At 32.1% G+C, this 22,497-nt stretch overlaps 1 long non-coding RNA gene across 1 annotated transcript in view; it reads left to right on the top strand.

The window, feature by feature from the left end:
- LOC145272913 (uncharacterized) overlaps window positions 1–13,214 on the top strand; it is a 260,736-nt gene extending 247,522 nt beyond the window's left edge. Inside the window, exon 2 of the long non-coding RNA XR_013866144.1 lies at window positions 12,594–13,214. This is a non-coding gene — a long non-coding RNA (uncharacterized LOC145272913). The remainder of the gene's footprint in view (window positions 1–12,593) is intronic.
- The last annotated feature ends 9,283 nt before the right edge of the window (window positions 13,215–22,497 follow it).

Raw genomic sequence — 22,497 nt, 5'->3', positions numbered from 1 at the left:
GGACCTTTAAAAGGGGCTAAATATGGCCGATTTAGCCAAAGAAAGTCAAAAAGTCCCTACGAATCAACATAGGTTGTCAAAAAGGGGCTGAATTGTAGTTATAGATGGAAAATTACCAAATAAGGAAATGTTTTCTTTCTGTAACAATGCAATGGCATCTTTAAATAGACACGATAACATTGCATTAATTGTGAATTTGATTGAACTTTGCTTTCTTTTTCAGTTAGTAAAATGCAATGAACATGGCTGGTATAGCAGGGCAGATTGATGAAGATTATAATTACGACGATTGGACTTATCTTCTGCTTGATTCTCTTCCAAATGAGGCTGAATGTGTTCAAGCTGTGCAACATCATGCTGCCAAATATGGTACCATGACACAGAAAAATCATATTCACCAGTTCTCCTTGCGATTACTACAATTGTGGCAGAAAGCCTTTGGAAGTGATGTTCGTTATATTACAATACCTGGGATAAAACATAAACTTGATCGATCGCTAAAAATTTACGACAAAGATGTCTACAAAGCAAAGGGTTCCAGACGTGTGAATATGATTAAATGGAAACGAGAGCACCATGTCCTTCTCAATATACTTTCAAAAGATGTGAATCCTGATGAATTTAATGTACATGAACGAAGATTCTTTGTCGATCAAAAGTCTCTCTCTCGCAAATGGCTCATTGACACTTTCCACGTCGATATGGAACATGAACGGTTTCTGGCAGAGCAAGAACAGCGCAATCGTTTGGATTTGGACGATGATCAATTTGAAGTGGAGAATATAAGTGACCAATTGCCAGAGCATGATACCTCAAACAATTTGAACTACTCATTAAACAGATCGGGTATGAATACATTGTAGAATATTTGGAACCACTTCCCAACGACAATAGAAAGAAAACATGGCAGTATCCTTCCCGAATTTAAGACCAGAAGACATTGAAAATTCAATTTTTGTCGTGCAATGTCATTGGTGCATGGAACTTGACAAGACGAAAACCAGTATTTGTGCTAGAGAATAATGATGTGATTGACGAGCTCTTTACTGCATTATATTTATATTTTACTTTTGAATGATTTTAAAGTAATGTGAAGTGAAGCTGTGTCTTGAAATAACAAAATAATTCCTTTGCTAATTACTCATACCTTTTATCAAGTTATTCAATATATTGGTTACAAATCGAGAAATAGCGAATCGAGGGCTATTTTCATCAATTTTGGGGTAACTATGAGAACAATATGAATTCAGACTCTTCTTGGACAGCATTTTATTGACATTCAATGTTCAATTTACAATTAATTACTTTCTGAGAAGTTGATGTAGCAAAGTTACGATGTTTCTAAAAAGTATCATTGATGGATGAACTAATGATTCATATGTTATGTACCGTAAAGCGTAATTTTGTCATTTTTGGATTGTTTTGACCTTTTTTTACATCCCCCAAAGATCTCTAAATACCCTAAATACAAATGGATAAGATAACAGGGTGGTTATTTCAGTCTTCCAACTGTAAAAAGCCATACATGAGGGTTTATAGGAGCCCGATGAGATATAATACCTGCAATTTGGGGATTATCCGTGATTTTCGTTCATTTTTGGCTAATTTTTGGGTAAATTTGACCCATTTTGAACCCTTAAGATACCTTGAAAAGCCCTATATAGGTGGGATAGCCAGTGAGAATGTTAGATTTAATGATATAGAGCCATTTATGGTCAAAAATTGCACCCTTTGTTGCTTGGGAGGTGCATTTTAGAAAATCCGTGATTTCCGACCATTTTTGGCTAATTTTGGGGTAATTTTGACCCATTTTGGTCTCTAAGATACCCTAAAAAGCCCTATACTTGTGGGATAGCCAATGGGAATGTTAGATTTAATGATACAAATGCATTTATAGTCAAAAAATGCACCCTGTAGCTTTCAATAAGTGATTAAGTGTGTTCGGGAGCGAAATTTGGGCCATTTTCACGCGTTGACGCGGTCAAATCACGTTTGGGGCCAGTGACCCTCCAATTTTGACCCGTTTTGAAAAAGATCACTTGTTCCCATCTATTTACATATAAATGAAGGTAATAAGCCACTTTTGGCATTTATTTCAAAAATGTTGTTTCTGTAGCCTACCCCTAATTATATATATTATATATATATATTATATATATAATATATATATATTATATATATAATATATATATATATACATATTATATATATTATATATTATATATATATTATATATATTATATATATATTATATACATATATATATATATTTTTTATATATTATATATAGTATATATATATATTATATATACAACATATATATACAATATATATTATATATATTATATATTATATATATTGTATATATATTATATATATATATTATGTATATCTATGTTATATATATTATGTATATATATATATTATATATTATGTATATATAATATATATATATATTATATATATTATATATATATTATGTATATTATATATATAATATATATATATATATATTATATATATTATATGAATTATATATATATATATTATATATATATAAATTATATATTATTTATATATTATATATTATATATATTATATATAGTATACATATATATATTATATATATTGTATATATATATATAATATATATATATATATATATATTCTTCCAGGCGATTAGCGTGAAATCTAACAGCTAACAGTTATCCAAAACAACTGTTTATATTGAATCGAGTTGTTTTAGAATCAAGAAATTTAAGTTATTTCACGTTTGTTGAAACGTTTAAAAATAACATTAATAATCACTTGAATAATTTGGCTTTAATCATTGTACTTTATTACATGACAAATATTAAACAATGCTGCGTTTGGATAAAATGCGGTGGTATAAATTTCAAAGAAAATGTTCATCAACTAATTTTGTTTATTTTCATCGAATTAGTTTATTCAATTGGTTAGAAAGTTATGCACAAAAACATCACAAGGCTTAATCTAACATCATTGCTATTAAAGGTGTTTCAATGAACCTAGAAGAATCGAATACGGTATGATCGGATGTCACACCGATCGGTCGGCACTTCTGTTGTATCTATATTCGAGCAAGTCGCGAAATTATAAGCGTGTTAATATGAGCAACGCCACGTATTATTATGTTTACAATTAGTCTGTATACTTTATTATATGCATTTGTTTAAATATCGACCTTATACCTGAATTATTAATTGTTGTAAATGGGCATACGTTGTCCCCCGGTGCGTGTCTTTAAGTCTTGTTATGTACAGTTATGTAGCCGGTAAATAACTTCAATACAGTACATAAAGAATGTCTTCCTTAAAGGTTATATTTATTTGTATAGTATTTAGTATCATGTAAAGCAATCGATGTAGCAGACCAGAGACATCCATAATGATCCTAGTATGCAAAATGCAGAATTAAGTGGACGAATTCTAATGGCTCTCACACCTGCAACGATAACTGCACAGATACGACTACGTTAATGAACTTGCAGTAAAAATAATAACTTAATAAGAATATACTATTCTGACCAGAGCAAATAATGGTGGTCATTTTTATCGGCCCGGTAAGTATAGCAACAACGAATTAGGAGATAATTTTTCGAGCAAATGAAAATGAAAAGGTAAAAGCCAGTACTACATATTGCTTCCAATCATAAACAAAACCAGCTTTTAACACATTACAGAATGACCCACCGTGCATCTAATCTTCTAGACAGACAAAGATTATTCTATTGTTGTTCTCTTGTGTTTACTCTTTTGTTCAGTAAACATAAGAAAATAAATTGTAGATACAAAGTTGTTTAAAAGTACTTTTCATAATAGATTATAATAGAAAAGAAAATTCTAAGTTGCTTGGAGGTTCTTCAATGTTATTGTGTCCAATGTCCTAAATTCATAAATAAGTATTGATTGCGTTTGATGAATTCTTCAAATCGGCAAGGTAATAAATTTGATTTGACCGATCTATTATCGTTCATATCTTCTATTTATAAAGCAATAATTTGGCATGCTTTTTTTTCTCTTAACTTTCTGAAATTCTATATCTGTTCTTCATGTGTCTCTTCTATCAATATTACCACTTGAATTGTTCCCCTTTCTTATGAACTCGTTATTTGAAAAGATATCTCGCCTATTTGTAATCATCCTTTTCTTATAAAATTAACTTGATGTTGTTTACGAACGAAGAACTATTTATTTTTTGTTGTATTATATTTGTTTTGATTATATTTGCCAATAATTATATTCTATGTTTCATTGTTAAAATTATATAGGGGATTCAGTGCCACATTGTCGTGATATCTAAGAATTAAATTACAAGTGAAATTTTCATCCGTCTGTAACCATCTGGTGTCTAATATCATGTCTATATTTTCATACAAATAAAGTAACAATAGTAATTTATATATGCTAGTTTATATTTATACAATACAACAAAATACAGACATGATCGATAGGGTCATAAGGATTATAAGTAATCATTTTAGTTTAATTTCATTTGAAAATACATAATCTGAGATAATAAGTCTGTTTAATTCTCTGTTTATATTAAGAAGGCATATAAGAGAAAACAGAATATATATATATTGTTACACAAATTTTATACATCTATATTATGTTTACTTGATGTCAGTTATTTATAAGAAGATGCTGTGCGAGAGTGTCATATTCTCTCTACACAACATCCAGAAATATTAAAGAGTTGTTGAATCAACACGGAGTCAAATAATCAAGAGAGATATACATATATCAAAATATGTTATGGGTGAATTTTCCAGTTAATTATAAATTACAGCTAATAAAAACCATAATGAACGTCCATTAAACATACGTGTGTTCTAGAACGGAGTAACTTATTGTTATATAATTTATGTAATAAAAGTATAAACCGTCCGGTAATTAACTTTAATTAACTCAGATTTTGTAATATAATGGATATCACGTAATCTCAAATTCCATTTTTTTACTTTATCATCCGTTTACTCTTCCATCTACTATTGTATGTTTGTTCATGTGAAATTTCTTATAATAGTTTGTTATGTTTACAATATTAACAATTATCTTAAACTATAGCATTACTAGTACCAAAAACACGCTTAATAAAAGTAAATACGTTTTCTCAGTGATATATATATATATATATATATATATATATATATATATATAAGTTGTTATGAAAATATATATAGCAATTAGCCTTCACGGTGAAAAAACCTGACGAATTATCACGAGAATAGAACGTGGAATATACAATAGCTTAACTGTTATATGTTTTCATAAATTACTCCCCTAGCTCTTCCTATGTATTCAGCACTGTTGAAGTAAATACGGAATATTTACGCATACAATTATATCTTCGTATATTAATTTATGTGATTAAATGAAGTAGTCACACACACACATATATATGTATATATAGTTATATGTGTGTATATATATATACATATACGTGTGTGTTGTGTATGTGTGTGTGGCTACTTTATTTAATCACATAAATTTATATACGAATATATAATTTTAGAAGAAACAAGATAAATACTGCAATAAAGTATATTTCCGGTTTAATGTGTTTTTCTTGTTAGAATGATAGTAAAGTTTAGTAACGCTAAAATATGAAAACGCAAGCATTATGCATCCCTAAATACAACGCCTTAGTTTTACATAGTGAGTATGGTGTTTATGTTGCTTTAAATGAGTTTTCCCTGAGTTTTGCCTGTTGCAGAGACTAGACTCAATTTCGACTTGTTCTCTATTCCCTGTGTACGTATGTATAAAAGAAATAACGTGTTCACAATTTAAATGGTTTAACTGAGCCGAGGCGAAACGGATGAGGAAATATTTTAGCAAAAGATAATAGCATATGCGTAGTAAAAGAAAGTACAAAAACAGACAGCAGATGTGTCTCAGATATTGCATTCAAAGATAAGGCTGTTTTTATGGCTATCATATGCATATTAAATTAACCGCCTGATCTTTTTTTTCTGGCATTCTTTTTTAATATCATTATATTTTTTTATCCTTAGATGCAGGTGTCTTAACAGCATACGAGTAAAACATCAGTATATTTGATATTCAATATCTACGTTTTTGTGTTATGTATTCATACTAAACTGAATTATATTACGTGATGGCGGGGTTCACATGAACCTCGTGAATGTGTGATTGCGTGTCGTGTTACTAAATGACTTGGTGGTTCCTCATCTTTTTGTGCCGTATGTTATGTCTTAAAGTCTATTTACGTCTCATGTTCAGTCTAAGTGGTGGTGCGTGTGTCACACGTATTCCACATACCTTTCTTCTGCCGACCCTCTGAGGGATTTCGTTCATCTTGGGGAGCTGGATCTTTTCTTAATCGGAGAACGCTTCTCAAACATAACCAAGACGTCGCAGATTTTCTATAAGATTTTCTTCAACTTCCAAGCTGTCGTAATGCAGAAAGCTGGAGGTTTCTTAGTTTCTCCCATACTTATGCTGAGACACGTCATACTCCTCAGGAGAGCGGCGTCTCACATATCTGCTCTTCTCAGCGTCTTCTTTCCAACTCTGTGCAACTAACTAGAACAGGCGAAGGACAACCACGTCAACTTCCGATCAGCTGCTTTAGAGCTTTCGGTGCAACTTGTCCAGTTTAGAGTGTTTACATGTTTTGACAACTTTATACAAATGTAGTTCCACACCCTTTGTTTACTTCGCTAGTTATATATATATATATATATATATATATATATATATATATATTGATCGATAGACAGATAAATAGCTAAACAGATAAATATATATATATATATATATATATATATATATATATATATATATATATATATATATATATATATGAAATAACAGACGATCTTTATTCTGCTTCGCCCACTGTATAAAAATCCTTCCATTCTTTTTTTTTTTTTAAATGTAAAGCTAATGGATAAATTTCACTCAATCTAATTTACGCCTTATTTTCACACCTGTGGCCAATTAAACATACGATTTCATCTATAATATAAATTTTTCTCGTTTTATTCACCCCTCCTTCATCAATTGCACGGCGCAGATATATATTGTCTACGTATCCCGTTTTATTCATTTTATTCGGCTGGACTTCTCTAGCGCCTATGGCACTACTCAGAGATGTGGGTAAACTAACCTCATGATCATTATTAGGTGTCCGTAAATCATCCTCTTTGTCATTTGCAAAATCAAGGCGGCTCCTGCCTTATTAAAAGAAAATGACGACATCCTGTCCGACGGATTTCTGGTTCCCTTTTTTATCAAGTTTAAATTTCTAGCCATCAAGGCTTGCTTCATCAAATCTTAATGATCTTCATACCTTATATCTTGAGACCAAACAAAAAAACCCATGCCTACTTAAGAATCAATGGTCAGCATTCCAATTTCTCTAGGTACCTTCTAACGTTATATTTCTATTTTACAGAATTACTAAAACTCTCGGATCTGGATACCCCAGTCTCCCATGTCAGGAAGGGGGAAAAAAGACTACCACATTATAACTATAACCCTTATTGAAGCGGCCTGAAAATAATTCGCTCCTAACAGGAAAAGCGCTTTTTTACATGGGGGTCATCACTTATTAACGTCAGAAGCCCACTCAGGGATAAGGGTTATTGCGTGTACAGTAATCAATGAGATAGTATTGTAGTAATCATTAGTATTGGGGGTTTTGATAGAGTGTCTTACTTAAGGGGGCGGTTTGTCAGGAGTTTGTTTATGTAAGACTTTAAGACGTCCAAGTTGTAGTCAGGTGGGAAACAGGCAAGTGGCAGAGAGTTCCACTGACGTGCAGTTCTAAGAAAGAAGCTTTGCTCTTGGAATCTACGTTTGGATTTAGGCACAGATAAAGAGTGGGGAAAATTATTGGCAGTAGTTTCAGCCAGACGGGTGTTTCTCGTGAAAGATTGGCGAGGGGGTACGAGCGCTTTTCTAAACCCTTAACTAATCCCATAGAAGGTTAGACAGGTGATTTCTCCACTGTCCATATCGAAATGCCTCGGAATACAAACCCCGGTTCTCCCACATTCATACACTAAAAACTCAATATTGCGCCCTTATTTATATATATATATATTTTTTTAATTCCCAATAGAGCAATCACTCCCATTCACTTAAATTGTTACGTATCAGCGGCATCGATTTTATTTCTCAATTTCATCTTCTTTTCTGCTTCATTGCATACCACTATGTAACCACAACACACCCGCAACAAGCGTTTGAAGCTCTCTTCCTTCCAAGACTGGGTATTTGCACCAAACCGAAGCTCACACGTCGGTCCCATATGCAAGTTGGTACATCATATTCGTGCACCTTCCTTTCAGCTACAACAATCGTTTCGAGACCATAGACATGCAGGAAACTACCGTCTCTCTTGTATACGAATAATATTATCGTTCAACCGCTAACAACAGTCAGTTTAAACGAGATTATATACAGACGGCGAAAACAGCATATTTTATAACCGAAACCCCCATAAAAATACCCCGTATTGTCCCGTAAATCGCTTCCGAAATAAATAGTTAACCGCCTTCAACACGTACAATTCTATCTATTAATCCTAAATTATATGCAACCATACGTTAAGAAAATCACATTCAACATTAATTCTGTCTTTGTTTTTTTCTTAATTTAGATTATCTTCCTATTTTAAAATGTAATAATTGTTTAAATAAACCCACAACCAGTAGTCGACTTCTCTATCTTGGGAAAATAATGCATGATGATAAAACAAAAAAGAAAACGTAAAAGGATGGTGCAGAAAATAGAAAAAAATAAAAATAAAAATGATTCCCTTATAAACATCCAGAAACTCTTCACAAAAGTCGCATTTCACCAATCTAGATTTATTTACAACTAGCATTTCAGCCCGGCGTTGCCCAAGTGTTTGGAGGTGTATGTTGAACAAAACAAACAACAACAAAAACAACAGAACGGTCATTTTTTTTTTAATTTGACCTCTATTACGACCTCTTAACATTTATTGTTTTGGGGTCTAATAATATTATTAAGTAAGATCCATGTACAAGGAATCTATATCTAAAATGTCAAGTGTTTATACCCAAAGTTCGCGGAGGAGTTCGGTATAGTTCTCAAAGGTCAAATCGGTGACCCCTTAACAACCCAATTTCTGGCCGAAACCGGATCACAAGGATTTTCCCAAATTTCAGTACCCTGCATATCAAAGTTTGAGTCTGTAGACTTAAAATTATAGAGTTATCGCGTAGGGAAATGTGCACAGAGACAGACACACACAGACACGTTCACTTTTATAGATATATAGATTATAAAAGCAAAAGTGTTTAAATGAAAAGGAAGCTGTAAGACATTTATGGTGTAGTTATGGAATTTAATTAAACTTAAAATTAATTAATTAGTGACTTAATTAACTACAATTACCTAAGTTAATTAACTAACTGCAATTCCATAACTAACCAATAAATACATTACACCTTCCCTTTTATTTGACAGCTTTTATTTTTATAATAATCAATTTATAATTATTATTCCTTTCATTTGTATAAAAAACATCTGATATTAATTTTATTGGACGCATGTATCAGCTTTTGAAGAGGCCGTATATTTGCTCTATCTGCCTCTATACCTACCACGGTACCTGGAAATCACAGAAACTCTTACTGAATCATAACGTTGTTAGCATGCGCAAATTACTGCTGACTGATTGACATACTTTTCTTCGTTATTCATCCCTTTCAGTCTTTCTTTCTAACTTCGTCATATTTTATCTGTCTACCACTTTCATCCCTTTTAACAATCACCGCTTTCTTTTTAATTCATTTTAATTTCCTTCCTTCTATTCTCAATTATTATTATTATTATTATTATTATTATTATTATTATTATTATTATTATTATTATTATTATTGGCTCACCAGGAGCTTTCACACAAGTCAGCAAATGATCTGATTGGAGACCTGTTGCGTTCTCTGGAAGCTGAGTGACAACAAGTCTCCCCAGACGTACAGCTCTCTCCTCCTCCTTCGATAGCATTTGCAAATAAATTTGCATCATCGCACCAACCTCCTACCATTGATTTCTCGCTGGCAGTGGCCATTGGTTTATACTGGAAGTTTAGTGGCACTAAGCCTCCCCAAGATTATTATTATTATTTTTTTATTTATTTTTTTTTTATTATTCAATTTAGGAAAAATAAATTAGTATAAGTCTCTGCATTTAATTTACAGTTTCGGTCTTCGAGGACATCGTCAGGCGACAATAAAATACTTCACTTACTTGAGGCAAGTTATATAATAAAAATAAAAAAAATCAAATAGATGAAAAGTAGAAAAAGAAACAAGAACTTAGTAAAGGAAGAAAAATTAGAAGTGTGTCTGTGTGAGTCCCTATCTGTGTTACATCGTAAATAAATATAAAACGAAAAACAAAAAAAAAAATCGATCAATATATATATATATATATATATATATATATACATACATATATATATATACATTTATATACATACATATATATGTATACATATATATATGCATACATATATATATATACATATATATATACATACATATGTATACATATATACATATATATGTATACATATATCTATATATATGGTCTTGAACATTTACTTAAAATATATCCGATGGCGAGGCCCAATCTCGCTAAATCCAGCCACTCTGATGAGTCGTAGACGACGAAAAACGGGTCAGTGGATAATTATATTTTAAAAATAATAATAATAATAATTATAATATATATATATATATATATATATATATACATATATATATACAGATATATCAATAGGTACACTACATTGTGTATCTTTCCTTTTTCCATTAGTGATTTTTTAGAATTTATTTTTACAATCTTATATGCATTTTTCTTACCCGATCGTATCGTCTCCAATTCTCCCATTTGATTTCTTTATTTTATGTGTCTTCATGTTATTTTTAAGAGCCGTATTTTGGTACATTTGTTCCAGCTTTCTACCATATTTGTTTGCCATATTTTATTCATCCTCTACAGCTTTCACTTCGAAAAGACAGGCAAACATCAGGATTCTTGTCACCGCCAAGACAAGGCCGTTCCAAACAGCCATCGGTTCTTTATTCTTCCATTACTTATTCACACTCTGCGCCATCATTCATTTTCCCCTTGTTTTGTCTTTTGTCATCTAAAATTCCATCCTATTCCCAGCTGTTCTGTCCACTGGAAAAAAAAAGAAGACTCTTTTCATCGCTAATTCAATTCGGAAATGTAAACAACTGACAGATTTAAGGAAATGTTGGACATCACTATTCTCGTCAGATTACTTTTCTTATTCATATTAATGCAGTTAATATTTTTTGTGTACTTCTATACCGCATTTTATGTCGACATCAACCATATTTTCGTCTCATTTTTACACGCGTTTAATGTACAACATACTTTTTTTTTATTTACATCCAGTTGTTGTTTTTGATATCAAGCTTTATCAAATGAGTTTAGCTTAATATTTTTGCAAGTATAGAACAATGATATGTGCAACACAGTAGGACAGCTTTATGCAAATGCATGAGAAATTACGTCATCGAGATGGAAAGGTACAGACTTAAAACGAAAGATCAGGATAGACGCGAATATTACTCTGGAGAAGACTATCACGTGACGACGTCCCAGTGGCAATGAGCGAATGCGGAAATAAATGTAGTTGTGCAACAAGAAAAAGTGAGTTGTTTTTAGTCCACTTTGCGACTGAGGCTACAGCGTTCCCGGACAATCTTCCATATGTCTAATGGGATTTAGGCGTTTTATTTAAAAAAGCCTGCCCAAACAAAATGTTAAAAAACAATTTTATAGATGCTGATGACACGATGTTCGTGTATAACATGCGTACGTACTTAGTTGTGTGTTTTAAGCCACAAAACGCGTTTGGTTCCTTTGGTAGAATCTGTGAGGATAAGTTCTATAGTTTTAGTGGTGAACTACCTGTCTCTTCTTTATTCTGTCGTATATCTATGCCTAATCAAACTTCTAGAAATAATAAAATGTTTTCAAAAGTAATTGCTTTTTTTAATATAGTTCAAGTTCTATTATTTCGCTATCACAGACATATAATCGCATAACTCCCCCACGCACCCCAGTAAATTTTAACAGATACCCTGACCTATGTCTCTTTAACTAACATTGGAAATTATTATATTAGTTCAAAACAATTTACTCTGCTCTAACTGTGTATTGTGATTAGTTATTTCACGACTATATTATCTTTCTAGGTTGGCATAAACATTCCACTAGTGTTAGCATATATTATGTAATGCTTAAACATTAATTTTCTTTGGTCAGAATTATGTTAGTTGTCTGCAAAATGCTTAACGAATAAAAAAAAAATCTAGACATTATTTATTGTAAATTATGTATATTTATATCTTTGAAGTTAAGCAAATACAGACCCTACATAGTTCGAATTATTATTATTATTATTATTATTATTATTATTATTATTATTATTATTATTATTATTAGAAATCGTAGCACTAGTAGTAGTATAATTAATCTTCTTATGTGCGTCTACTACATTAGATCTAATCATGTTTTTTTCTATTTCAGATGAGCTTCATCATTGAACCATGTGGTCGAGCAAAATGGGACTGCCAAGCAAGCCAGATCATCATAATGATAATCGCGTTCACCCAATCTGTAAGCGAGCGCTACACCGACTTCGCCGCCCTTCTTAGATTCTTTCTGCCGTCTCCCTTAATCCCTGTTTCTCCTGTATTTGTGTCAAATGACTGACAAGAACAGGCTTATAGCCGGGTATTATACACGCACATGTACATATATGCGTATACACAACAATACGTAGATATACAGACGTCTATGCATTAATTTCGGGTACGCATACATTCTGAAAAATAAAAAAAAGTATTAGCTTACAGCATTACTCATTTATAAAAATGCCTCACCGTTAGAGAGTTTAAGCAACGTAAATTAATGTGCACATTACTAAGAAAGACAAAGCATGATCACGTGTAGATAGTGAAATCTAACTCATTTATACGAATAGTAACGGCTAGTGATACTTAGAAATATGTACATAGATGTAGAAGGGGGAACAACATCCGACGGGTAGCACAATAATAAATAAATATATATTAAAAAAAAAACATTCTTAACAAAAGACAATACTACGACGTGTAAGAATATATATTCATACGAGAAGATATTAAGTGTGTTTTATTGTTCGGGAACAAAAGAGAAAAAACGGCAATTGTATTTTTGATTGACATCAGACGAAAAGTATCAATTGACGGTATAAAAGTCAATCAAATACAAAGAAAATCTTGTAAACGTAACGGGATATCAAACGTGGCGACTTTTCGTTACAAAAAGACGCGCTTTATGAATGATAAATATTGAGATATTTTCACAGCGGATCCTCGGAAAGAAAAGACATGTTATATATATAAGGATGGCGTAAATCGAAATCTCACAGCGAAAGGTTCTGGATTTTGATCTGTCATTAAAATAACATAAGCGACATGTTATAGGCATTTGCACAAAAATTAATATTGAAAAACACAAAGCAAAAAATATCAAATTAAAATATTAATCTTGTAACACGAACCGAAAACCAAAACTCAATAATTGAGTAAAAAATACACTTAAAAAGATCACTTCATCTGGTACTCATTTATATTTAAGTAAACTATTTTTTGACAAGTGTGTTTAGGGTCAGCACTGGCAGTGACCACAAGATAGTCGTTTCAGCTTGCCATACAAGTATGTGGGCAGAGCGGACAATTGGAAATAAGGTCACATTCACCACAGTGGCGCCTTTATTGCAAATGGTTTTTATTGGATTCACTTCAGGTAAGTCTGTGAATAAATACATGTCTGTCAATATATATATATATATATATATATATACACACATATATATATATATTATGTGTTATAAATGACTTACATACTCTATACTATCTCATGAATGAATACAGCCAACACACACACACATATATATTATAGAAACATCCTCGTTTTTTTTTCAAAAGGTTTTTTATATTCTTACGGATCAACACATAAGAAATAACCACAGATAGATGTAAACATATATTTCTCGTATTAATTTTTCATTCACACATATTTATATTCATTACATATATACATATATATATATATATATAAATATATATATATATATATATATATTTGGTAAAACTGGTAATTAGTAAAAAACTTTAAGAGAGTGCTCAATACTATTGCAGAGCAAATATGTGTTATATATATATATATATATATATATATATATATATATATTTATATATATATATATACACTCGTGAGCAAAAATAAAATAGGCCAAACAAATTTTATACATTTTATTGCACTAAAAGCTGTATTGGACAAAGAACAATTGAACAAAGAAAACTTAAACGAGACTAATAACACAGAACAATACATTTACTTTAATAAATAGTTAGGAGAGAATCGCATTCCTTATGATTTCTTTAAATTATCAATACTTTTAGACATGCTCTCAACCAAAGTGGAACACTGTGAAGAGATAATTGTATTTCATTCGCTTTGCTCAGCGTTCTAAAGTTTGTCATTATTCTCAAAAGTTCTTCCAGCAAATGCACGAAATATCATGGATCAAATATTCTCGATTTGGTTTAACTCACGGCTTTGACCTGGCAAAAATATCACATCAATTGAATTATCAGAAAACCATTTTTGTGATCGTAGCAATGTCTGACGGGGCATTATTACGCTGAAAAATAATGTTCTGGGATATTCCCAAATTCTGGATACTTAGTAATATACTTTTTCTAATATCCGAATGTATTCCATTGCATGGATTGACTTATCACATCTAAGAAGTTCCGCAACCCCTGCTGCAGTAAACGTTCCCATACCATTATGCCTCCATTCCTGTGTTTAATTGTCTTTTTTATGCAACTTGTGAAAATCTTTCTCCACTTCTTCGATTGCATCGTTCGGGAGCATTGCGAGCACCACTTACAAGACAAAATCTTGATTCATCTTACCAGATAACACTCCCGAACGAGTCTGTATTTTTCTTGCCATAACACGAGAAAAATCTCTTTCTATCGTTGATGTTCTTCTTCGCACACCTGTTAGAGGAAAATGTCATTTCTTCCATTCGTCTAAATATTGTATATCTAGAAAATGATTTTCCAGCCCCTGTTTTAAAGACTTTTGTCAACATAACTTTTCTTTGGATCCTTAAAAGCAGTTAATTTAAGCATGAGGCAATCCTTCAAAGGGGATGCTCTAGAGCGAACAGATGCAGATTTTCCTTTTCACATGCGTTCGTCATCGAACTTTTGACAAATCTTCTTTACTACAGAATGAGATAGTTTCACATTTTCTTTTCTTAAATATTAAAAATATCCTTGTAAGTCCTCATCCTACCATTCGTTTTTTATATCCTCGCCACACACACACACACACACACACACACACACATATATATACACATATATATATATATATATATAATCCACTTATCAAGTGTTTCCTTTTCAGATTAAATATATTTTTAACTCTTTTTCAAAGTGTTTTTAACGTGTTTTATTAATTATTAAGTGCTCTGATATATATATATATATATATATATATATATATATATATGTCTTGGAAGTTTTTAACCTTTAAAACTATACAAAAAATATATTTTATCATTCGTTAGAAAACAATCTAGTCAGTAAGTCATTTAATCACCTGCAATGTCTGCATCAACTCGCTCTCGAATTTACTATAATACCAATAATTTATTTTTTAAGGGATCATCAGTTGTTTTCCATTAAACACTGTTTCGGGGATTTAATATATATATATATATATATATATATATATATATTTACATACATGGTGGACTTTAAAAGTTATTATATCACATAGTCTCTCTCTGTCTCGGTGATATAATAACTTTTAAAGTCCACCATATATATATATATATATATATATATATATATATATATATATATATATATATATATATATATATCAGCTAATTTTCGTTATTGTTTTTACTTTTGTTACAGCAGGGATGCTCTCTCGAGCATTCAAATATACTTACTTTCATGGTAAATATATTCATGCCTGGCATTTCTATGAATAGACTCCACCCTCTTGACCGGAACGCATTTCAATGTATATATATATTTAATCCATAAATGAAACGTTTATTAATATCTATACGTATATATCCAAGAAAAATTTTGGAAAGGTAGTAGACGTTTAGAGAAAATAAAAACAAATTAATTACAAAATTCTACAGTTTTATTATTTGTCCAACTATGTCCAGCCCGAAGAGTGTACAATTTGGAAGCGTATACATGTTTTATTTCAGACGACTATCGCACTTCTAAATAAGTTGCGTCTTAATGCTAAATCAATTAAACGAACAAGTTAATTTAAACGGAATTTATGTTGTCATTACGGAAATTAAATGCAAACATAGATTTTTAGGCTCAATCAAAATTAAGTGAAATGTGTTAAGTTTGTGTATAATAATTATTGAAATTTCTTTTTCTAAATTAAAATTCTCTGAATAGTTAAATTAAAAGAGGTGCACACTTACCGTATTAAATATTAAAGCAAACAAGGCTCTAAGTAATATTTTTAATTTGTACTTAATATTAATCATTAAATGGTACTAAGGTCTGTGAAGTTTGACATTTTTTCCTTATTTTCTTCTATTTTATATGAAAGTAATATAAACTATATTACCTATTCTTACGCCCCGACAATTTTATTCATCTATAATAGCAATAAGATTATTTTCAGAGTTGAGTCAATCTCATATATATACATTTCATTTAAAGTAACCGTATTTTATTTTTTTATTTTTGTAAAATTATTTTCTTTCCGATCCAAGTTATACTGATATAATCTCTTGCATTAGTGTATTCTCGTCAATGTATACCATTCAACATGCTTTACATAAATACCTCATCAGATAACCATATAATATTAAATATTGGAAAATTTATTTCAGCTTTTATGTATTGTGTAATCACTTACTTATGCCGTTTGTTATTGGTTTATTGTTGTAACATTTCATGTTTTCAAACAATAACTGACAATTCAATACATTTTCACATATTATTTAGATTATTTTACTGATCGCATTTATTTGCTATTATATTTTTATATGAAGCGAATTAACGTTTATAATTTGATCGTGACTTAAACTTCAATTTTACTAATATTTGATTGTTAAGAATTTTGTCATTTTATGTAGTTTTTTTTTTTTGTATTACGTGTTTGCAGAGAATTATGTTTTTCATGAAGATTTTCATGAAAATCGGTGTTATCCATAGTATATGTCTTTTAATTTAGCTTGTATTAGATATGTCTTAAAATACCTTAAGAGACATTTATAATTGTATGAAGGATTAATACACACACCCATATATATATATATATATATATATATATATATCGAGAGAGAGAGAGAGAGAGAAAGAGAGATATGACAAGCAGAAATGGCAACGTTCTTAGTATTTATTAATATTCTTATAGTAGGCATTAAATATCAATAAGTATATAATACTCAATTTCAGTTAGTTTATATATATATGCATGCTTGTATGTATGCATATATATACATATATATACATATACATATATATATATATATATATATACATATATATATATATATGTATATATGTATATTGACAGTGGCTAGTCCCAGATTGGTAACCATTTGGGAATTCTAGGCGCTGTATGTGCTTTCCGCTTATCTCGGCATTGTTTACATTCGCCTTGAACCTCCACTTGCCACTGGTATTCATCAATGTCGACTCAGGAGAGCTGTGGTGGGAATTGCGCAACTCTTGCTACAAAAGATTCACGCGCAGGTACAATTACATTATTCTGTCAAGACTGAAGGAAGCCATTTTATATATTGAACTAAATCTAACTAAAGTGAAATCTGAGTATTGTATGAGAATGATACCATTTCTGCTTTGGTTAATACATATATATATATATATATATATATATTACACAGGAATCATCACTTATCAAGGCCCTGAGGTCACTTGAGGATAAGTGTTGTTGGGTATACATTAGTCAATGTAATTATAATGTAGGAAACATAAGTAGTGAGAATTTTGTAAATGGGATTACTTAGGTGGGCGGTTCATAAAGAAGGTGTTTACGTTGGATTTTAAGACAACCAGATTATAGTCAGCTGGAAAACAGGCAATCGGAAAAGAGTTGCACAGGCGTGCACTTCTAAGAAGGAAGCTTTGTTCATGTAATCTACATTTAGGCTAAGGCGCAGATAAAGAGTGTTAAAAATTATTGATACTGGTTTTGGCTAGACGAGTGTTTTTCATGAAAGTTTGTCCCGGGCATCCATACATTGAAGCTCAGATGAGAACTTGCCATTAAAATAACGATAAAGCAAAGACGGGCTCGCAACGTCTCTTCTATGGGAAAGAGGTTGCAGGGAAGAGAAAAAGACATCTTCCACTAAGCTACGAAGTCTATTTTGAACTATGGCAAGGCAGAATAAGCTGCTTCTTGCAGTCCTTCCCAGGTTTGGCAATAATATTCCATCGTTGGCTGTACGTGGCTAGGTAGAGAATTGCCCCAGGAAGGGAGATATTTACTGGAGCTGTAGAAGGATCCCACCATTTTTCCAGCGACAATGTTTTTTTTTTTTATATATACGTGTTCTTTTTCAGATCAGGAGTAAATGTCAAACATGAAGCCTCTCGAAGACGAGAGCCGATCATTTCAATTGATGCTATATAGTACTCAGAGCGTTGATAATATAAAGATAGAAGCTTGGTTTTAGAGGATTTAACAGTAAGCAGCCACCGCTTTCCTAATTGTACCAGAAGAGTAACGTCTGTAAATCTATAAAACTATACTTGTATGTTTTAAAGCGTACACACACACACTCACACACACACGCACACGCACACACGCACACACACACACACATATATGACGTAGATCAGGTTCCTCAATTGAACTCTTCAGCGATATTTTATAAAGAAATACTGTTATAATTAATACGATTTCTACTAATATTAAATCAGTGGATCGAAATATTCATTTTCTTATTTAAAATTTACAGCAATTTGACATTTTAGTAATGCATGTCTTTTACTTGTAGTTTGTAATCGAACGTCCTTCGCATATTTTCTATCAGATCGAAATTCTGCTAACGACGTCTTCAAAATTGCAAGTAGGTTTTCTATATATCTTGTAGTTGTTAGTAGACCCATTATTCTGCTCCGGTAATCGATGGTCGAACAGTTGTGGCCTTTAAATGAACTCCAAAACTGCATTGTGAATTAATGTGTCACGGTTCGCCGTGGAAACCATGCTGTAAACGAGGACTTTCTCTTTGTCAAGTTTTACAATTGGTTCTCTGCTTTCTGGATGTTTCTTTTCTCCTCGTAACCGCCGGCCAGATCTTCTCTCATCCTCACAAAACAGATCAATTTTCGATTCGCCGCTGAAATGAACTTTAGTCCATTGTTCGTCCGCCATGTAACATTTTACGGCGCGGACTCGGGGATAACTGCATTTTCTTATTCGTTTTCGTCAATAGTTTCAGTCAGGCTACTATAAAGTGTATTTTCTCATTCAGTTATTGAGGAACAGCGTGTCTAATTCCACGAATATCAAACATTTAAGTAAGCAAAAAATATGTGGCAATATTACTTATAAACATATTCTTGTAGGAATATTGACAGAGTTGTTGGTCGTCCCGACCTTTTGTAGCGTTGCTCCGAGGGTAAGATTTTTATTTATGTATTGTTTTATTTATTTTTACTTTCTCTGATGCAATTTTTTCTCGTGTCAAAACGGATAATACCGCCTGCCTACTTCGAAAATAGTTCTACACAAATTCCAAATATATTTATGAGAGACTTAAGTAGCGAACTTAATGATTTTTTGGCGGCAAGTTTTAATTACATTATGGCTTAAGTGATTTAGTACGGCACAATCAATTTGACACACTGGTTCACTCCAGATCACTGAATTAAACAACGTTGAGCCTGGCCAGTACTAGATGGGTGACCATTTGGGAAGGCTAGGCGCTGTATGTACATTCTGAGAAGGTTGGGCGTGTGGTCAGCACCTTCACCCCGTAAAAATAACTCAGTCGCTACAAAAACATCTACAAATTTGTAGCTGGCATATGCTCCTTACGGGCTCAATGCTATGGATTAAAATATTAAACATTTACTGATAAAAATAGTTTCTGCAGCAAAGTGTTATTATTAATATAGTATAAGATCTATGCATGATTTGATCTTGCGATTTACCGTTTCTATACAAAACATAAAATCCATATTAATTCTAATGAGTAAGATGAGAAAACTGTGGCAGGAAATGGTTAGCAATATATTTGTTTGCATTATTCTTGAATTATAAAGTGTGTCAAACTCAAACAAGTACTAGTAAAAATTTAATGGGAAATGAAATTATCTAATTTTTCAAGATCTCTTTAGTGCAAGGTGGAATTGTTTCTTATCGAAAGATTACATGTTTACACCGAAAAAGAAGGTACATCTGTTGTTATTTAATCCCGTAGATATACTTCCCAAACAAGTGCAGCGATGCTATATTACTGCGATGTAACATAAATTAGAGATTGGCAAACGAAACCGATCCTATTATTTGACAAATTATTTTACATTTAATATATTTTCCTTTTTTTTTTCAAGAAATAAACACGGAATTCGATCAAATATAAAATCCACATCATTTTTTTAATCAACAATTCTTCTAAGTTTCCATTAGCTTTTACGTAATTAAGGCGATCGATACTATTGAACGGGTCTCTCACACTACAAGTAGAAGGGTCATATCTTAAAATGAGTAAATATGCATTCTTAATTATTTAAATGTTTAAAGTGTGTTGATTCCTATAAGATAGTGAAGTGTAATTGTAATGAAATGTTAAAATTACATGACTACTGTATATGAATTACGTTCTTAATTCTTTCCTTGAGAGGTAATTTTATTTAGTCTTGCTTTCTACGAAGTATAAAGTGCGCAGTAAGCCATAATATATATATATATATATATATTATTACATTTTCACCCCAAACAAGGCGTATTGCCACTTTGGTGTGGGGGGCTGCTATCAGGGGCAACAACTACTGGGGTACTATGTTGGGATTTGGGAAGCAAGATATCGGTTCACCTTACATTTGAACTTCTGCATGTCAGTACAGTTGGGGAAGTAGGGACCTGGAATGGAATTCCAGAGTCTAGCGGTTCTGGGGAAGAAACTACTTTTACATCTAGGGATTTCTACTGTGTGGGGGTGGGATTTAGCTGCCTGTCGGGTTTGTCGAGGGTGTCTACGTCGTTGGGGCACATGTGTCTGCAGTTCGCCAGAGCATTCACCATGAAAATACTTGTAGAACAGGCAGAGGGATGCAACATTTCGTCGATGCGACAGAGGCTGAAGCTTAGGACCCAGTTCAGGGTCTACCAGATTGGCGACTCTCCTTTGAACCTTGTATAGGAGCAAGAGACTAGTAGCAGATGCACCAGCCCAAATGTGACAGCAATACTCCATACATGAGCGAATGGTGACCTTATAAAGGTACAGGATACTTTCGGGTGTTAGTAGTTTTCTAGAACGGTAGATATAGCCTACCATCCTCGCAGCGGTCCTGGCAATGCTTTCAATGTAATTGCTCCTACTCATGTTTCCTGTGAACGTTAGGCCAAGCAGTTTGAAAGATGTACTCTCAGATAAAGAGTAACTGGCCATTGCTATTGGTGGTAGAGATTGTTGCTGGTAATTAATGAAGGACACCAGTTTAGTCTTGGCAGCATTGAATGTGAGCATCCATTTTCCTCCCCATTCTACTACAGATTGGAGGTCATCCTCTAGTGTTTTTGCCATTTCTTTAGTTATGTGTTCATTTGTTTTCCTGTCGTATATGTTATAGAGTGTGGTGTCATCAGCATATATACCCATCTCAGAGGCAATTTTGTCGTGGAGGTCATTAATGAATATTAGGAACAATAGAGGCCCAAATATAGAACTCTCAGGTACTCCCGCATTTATATCATATTGTTTAGATGTACGACCGTCGAGGACAACGTGGATTTTTCTCTTATCTAAGAAGATGTCATTATGTTAAGTATTCTACCAGTGATACCGTTTGATCTAATTTTCCTGAGGAGACCCTTATGCCATACCCTGTCAACAGCCTTAGATATATCTAGAGCTACCGCGCTTCCCTCCCCCGCTTTGTCAAGTTAATGGTATATACGTTCAGAGATTTCAGTGAGGATTTCTAGGAAAATTATACGTAAATAATTTCACCACACACATACGCACGCGCATATACACTGCGTATCAAATTATTAACGAGTTTACATATTTTTCAATATTAAAGGAACGAGTGAATAAAAACCTATGATTATTTTAGAATGTACATGCAATACTTTTCAACTACTCCAGTCTGAAAATATAAGTATTTAAACA

Source organism: Euprymna scolopes, chromosome 4 (assembly GCF_053919585.1).
Source record: "Euprymna scolopes isolate OS-2025 chromosome 4, ASM5391958v1, whole genome shotgun sequence".
Classification (NCBI taxonomy): domain Eukaryota; kingdom Metazoa; phylum Mollusca; class Cephalopoda; order Sepiida; family Sepiolidae; genus Euprymna; species Euprymna scolopes.
Note: the sequence above shows the minus strand (reverse complement) of the source record. Positions and strands in the feature narration are given on the sequence as shown.